Raw genomic sequence first — 6,000 nt, 5'->3', positions numbered from 1 at the left:
ATAATATAGCAGTCCGTGTTTCTAACTTGAAATATGTGGGAATTTATGTTAATGAAGATGACATCACTTATGTAAAGAAATATCTCATGAAAATTAAAGATATTGTTACAAATTTGTGATATAGATTACGAGTCAGTGACCCAGCCCCCGTACCATTTCGCAACAACATTGAAGGATCCAGAATATTCGAGAATCTTAGCGATAACTCCATGATGACTCGAGTTCCTATATTTGTATCAGAACATTTAGTACCTTGTTAAAGAAGCTATAAAAGCAGAGGCAAAGCAACAAGTATCATTTTAGCTGCGTTGAGCTTTAGCGAGTTCCCGAATGAAGTCCGTATTTGGAGTGTTTATCTCCAGCAGTTGTCTTTGTGCTGTTACGATTGTTTGATTGTTTGCTACTTGATGTGCTGATTTGCTACTTGTGTGCTATTGTTTACTGCAAGTGCTATTCTTTGTGTAGAATAAAGTGTCTTTATCCATTATTGCGATTTTTGAACTTTTCACAGTACAACACACAGCGGAATTTTGGATTATCCGTTGTAATACATTTAATGGAATGATAAGGATCAAAACATAATTTCAAATAACTGACAGTAGAGAAATTAATTTCATGTAACAGAACAAGAAAGAAGTATCTTCTTATGCACAAGGCTATTATTTTGAGATATCAGAAGACTTTTGGGAGTAAATTGTTTGTACGGAATAAAAAGATTTAAATAAAAAAGAATCAAACGGATAGAATGAAGTGCAACTTGTGGGCGATTTTTTTACCTCTTCATAGGTTTTTTAGAATAAAGTTTAAATTACTTTTGCCATGAAATTTTCATTTCATTCTTAATAATGTCCAAACTCAATTTGCCGAAAGTATACCTTACTTTCTTTTTTCTCTCATAAAGTATTTGGTTATATGTCGGTAATGCGCATTTAAGCGACATTTGATTGAAAGTGACATTTTGTGCATGTGTTTACTTTTTATGATTTTAGAGTAGGAAAAGCAAAAACATTTTTAAAAAAAGCTACACATTTCGTTACTCTTGATGAATGCTAATTACTGGTTGCCACGGAGAAAAATTAAGTCTACTAAAAAAAAACAAGATACAGATTACCATAGTAATAAAAAAACTAAACTAAAACAGCCAACATCTTTCAGAGCAGAAGTAACTGAAAAACTACAACATCATCAGTTCATCATTTTATAACATCATCTGCGAGTTAAAGAACCGTACCTCCGACGTTGTATTCTATACAGTGTCTTCATCTCTAATTTCAATCTGCTAAATATCCTTCGAAAAGAGAGGAAGAGACAAAGGCATATTTCTAAGCTCGACGTAATGCAACTTAGTCATTATAATAATCATACTTGACGTCAGTAAGATATTTTTTTACCCACTCTCTATTTAATCATAAAACATGACTCAGATCACTAATGTATTACCTCCATGGTATCCCCTAAAATTGGCACCTGGAACATCTAAATCCTTTTCTTTTTCTTCTTTATTACCTCACCACTATTTAATATTGTGTTTTAGTTTCTTGCATCTTGGATTGAACAAACCGTTTTCAGTGAAACAATGTAGTGACTGTGAAAATATGCAGTGAGTTGACGAAGTTCTTCTACTCTATATGCTCTTATTTCTGAAGAAAGAGTCACATAACAATTTCTCATTATGAAATATTAAAGCTGTATTGCAAGTATGGGCACAATGCCACGGATGTATAGTTTGTATACTATATTAACCATTAACTTCACCGAGGACTGAATAATCAGTACTAGCTTTGGCACGGAATTGACATGGACTGGATTCTCCGGCTTATGAATTTATGTATGGTATTGGTTGTACATGTCCTCGATCTCGGTCAGGATGATCTTACATTTTTGCTGAAGTGTAGGAGACAGTAAGTGAAGGTCTCTAGCTTCACTTAGTGATAAATAAGAGCATTTCGAAAGTGCGCGAGATGTTTCAAGCGAGCTGAAATTACTGAATTCTACTTTCCACAAGATTCTTCGTTCTCTGTTTCTTGTTACTTTCTCGTATACATAATATATAGAAAACAGTGCAATCATCAAAAACTTCGAACTCTAGATTTCAACGAATCTCCCCGCTTCAGACCTCCCTTCAGTCAGAAGGTCAGTTCGGACCTTCCTTCCGAGAAACAACTTTTAGGAAAATGTCTGTCTGCAATAAAGTTAACTCAAAAATGCTTTGAACTAGACGAATGAAATTTGGTATACAGCCTTAATACAAAATTTATAGATTTCTGTCAAATTTTGAGCAAATTCCAACAAGAGATTGACCATTTATCAATTTGTATTTCGAGAAATATATAACTCAAAAATGCAATGTTTTAGATATGTGAAATTTGGTATGTGAGTTTTTGACAAATGAAGTTCTGAGTCATATTTTTGTTTCAATCAGTGGGGAATAAAGCGCCTGAAATCCAAATTTAATTTTTGGATACTTTTGATCGCATACCAAGGATTACTCACCAAAACACTCGCAGTGGATCACGCGAGATATTAATAATGCTGAATTTACTTCAAAGGTTAAAATTGCGTAGCTATTGTAGGCCTGACAAAGGATAACAACTTTATTAAATAGTAAGCGATAACGTTTGGGGAAACATCTCCTGCAGTTGCTTTCATATTGATTACAGTGTTTTCAAATGCTGCAACTGTGTTATTAGCAATTATAGATTGAAACTTTTTCAACTGAAATCCTTATTCATTTCAATGAACATATCTACCCTTAACGCTACTTTTGGATTAGACATTTGTATTTCACATTGAAACTAACTTGAATTCGATGAACGGAGTGCACGAAGTAGTCAAACTCTCCCTAGTCTTGTTTCATTTTTGTCACATGTAGCAAAAGAGACAGTGTTTGTTTGTTTGTTGTTTGTTTCTTATGGCCCTTGCCACTGACAAGCCCGCTGTTACGAAGACAGCGATTTAAGCCTGAGGGGGACGTCTCTTATTTTTTATAGCAGCGCCAACTAGGGCCAAGAGTACGACTTTGCTACTCACGCATCACTCATTCGCTTGCACAACCCCTTTTTACAGGAGGGCACATTCACACATCTCACAGATAGAACAACAGAAGAACAACCCTGCCCAAACCGGGACTCGAACCCGGGACGCCCAGATCACGGGGAAGAGACAGTGTAGCGTAGTATAGTAAATATCATCGTCCTTGATCTTTACTTGTTTTGAAAAGGAAATTGCATCGTAGAAAATTTGAGACGTACAAGAAAATTTTTTTTGGGGCTTTTTATTTATTTTCTGCTTTTGCTTCGTCTGTGCCCAGATTTGTTGCTTTCCAAATAACAATTATTAGTTCAACGCCTTTCTATGGTTTTTACTTTAAAGATCAATAACCAATAATAAACCAGTGAGCATGGTCTCCACAAAACGTTCTCGCATTCGAAATTATCTTTGTTGTAAATTAAGCATTGTCACAAACTCTTTTGTGGGATTCCCAGCGAGTTCTTGTTGATGAACTCCTAGCATGCGGTTAATATACAAGCACCCGAAAATGAAGACCATGTTTTCCAACCGAGTGAAGCTAAAATTTGGAGCAGAACTGCACCTGGATCACAATATTACGCACCAAAATTCATATATTTTAAGTCATTGCATTTTTGAATGATCATATTTACATACATCAGAAGATACAAATCGACAGATGGTCAGTTCCTTAACGGATTTGCTTCCAAATGTTATAGCTTCACATTTTAGATGCTTAATCTATTGAGAAAAGTTTTCTACACAGCTATCATCATTTTGTAGTTATTACATTATCTTATATTTGGACAGTGGGACAGACAGATTTTTCCTGAATGGATTTCTCTCAGAATTTGATAGAAATCTGCAAATTCAATGTAAAGATCATATACCAAATTTCATCTGTCTTGCTTAAAATATTTTTGAATCATTGTGTCCATAGATCGATGGATCGACATGCAATTTTCCAAAAATTTAATTTTGGAATTCAGAAAGGCCTGAAACGTCGAAATTCGTCTGAATTTTGGAGGGGATTTTTGTGACGATTATAATACTTTCTTTACACTTCGCATATGAGAAAGAAAAAAAAATAGAAGTTGTAATTATAAGAGTTAGAAGTTTAGTGCTTATAACTATAACTGTGAGAGCAGTTTGTTATTTTTCTTATCATTCTTAAGAGGACATCTAAAAATACAAATCATTAAAAATTTCATTTAGTTTTTTTTTTAAAGGTATGTTACTTAAGGTATGTTTTTTTTTATCACTAAAGACATTTATATCTGAATAGTCTTTTCAAATAATCATTCTGTATAATATATTATTTATTTACATAGATAATTTTGTTTATTAATGTATATTCAAAACGTTCACAAACAAATACATTTTCTCAAACTTTTCCAATAATGGTGTGCAATTTTCTGAATTTAGGTTATTAAAGATTTATTTCTAGTGTTTTAATCCTTTAAGCTATCTCATTTTGTGTCCTCGTCAGATGAGTGAATTCTTCTCTTGTAAGTCTAGATAATTCACTTCGAGGGTTAAATTAGTAATCGCGTTAATCATGTTTAGGGCAGCTAAAACTCACAAACAACTTTTCTATTCAGTTCCCATTAACCTGTCAATAAATCTCCTGTCATTATTCATCTTTCATTTCTTCTTGTAATGTCTCGTAAGTATTGACACTTCAAGAATTATTTAAATTCCATAAGTAGCAATTAGAATGATATTTCTCGAATTGTCTTATTGTTATTGCGCCTTATCATATGGGATCCATCTGAAAGAACATTTAATTAAAAAAAATAACTTTGTTAACATTCTTTTTTTTGTATCGTCTAAAGGACAGTGATTGAATTTAATTAATAAGAAAATCTTTTCACAGCCGTAGGTGAGAAGCTTCTGGAAAGGAAGAGCAAGTGCATATAATAATAGTGGTTCCTTTTTTTTGTAAAAATTAAAAGTTTTATTTTAATTGTGTGATATTTAATACTTTATATAATTTTATGCATTTGCGTATGATTAATGTAGGAAGAATTTGAAAAGTATTTAAGATCTCAAATGTTTATATTAGTAATGTTTTAGTGTAAATCCTAGGAGGTAATTTTTCATTTCCATTTCGAGTTTTGCATTATTTCTGTATCATGAAGAAGCATGAATTTACTTTTATTTGGATTTATTCACTGAATTTATTATTAACAAAATAAAACTATCTTTTTTTTCTGTACTCTTTGATATTTTGAATAGGATTATCAAAATAGCTATTAATCTTGTTTATGATAGTTAATTTCATACTTCAAATATCACAATTTAATTGTTGAATAAAGCTCAAGCTCCCAGAAATATATGCTAATATTTTTAAAATTTCTTATTTTAGAAAACATATATATATTCCCTTAGATTTAAAGTTTTATCAGAAATACTAAAATGATAGAAATTTTTCAGATTATATTGGACTTTTTCTCAAAGCTTAATAGCTAATTCACAATATCTAATTCTGTCTAATATGCTATTTAGCGCTGGCGGAAAGAGATTCTCGGAAGCTGTCTCCTTACTTCTAGAGCATATAAATTATCTTGATCTTTTTCGTAATTTAGAACGAACAGGTGGAGCTTAAGAAAATGAGCTTTTACAGAATGAGGATACTAAGCATTTTATTAGAAAGGCTTATACTGATCTGTTAAGACACACAGAAATTATTAAATCGGGACTTTCCTTAATAGAATAGTTCTATTAATGTTATTTGTCTAAAAGATTAAAAGTTTCATTTTTTTTCAAAATTTATCTTGTGTTGAATAATGATCATTTAGTTTCTTATCTAAAAGAACAATAATTTCAAAATATCATTAAGCATAATGTTTCAATGTTTTAATAAAATTTTCTGTAAAATGCTTTGCACATTCTAATAATTTTATGCAAATAACAAATAAAGTGGTCCAATGCAGAGTTAATAGAGATTTACTTGAATAATGTATAAAAATTGGTCCATTTGTACTTCAT

Source organism: Argiope bruennichi, chromosome 2, assembly GCF_947563725.1.
Source record: "Argiope bruennichi chromosome 2, qqArgBrue1.1, whole genome shotgun sequence".
Classification (NCBI taxonomy): Eukaryota; Metazoa; Arthropoda; class Arachnida; order Araneae; family Araneidae; genus Argiope; species Argiope bruennichi.
Note: the sequence above shows the minus strand (reverse complement) of the source record.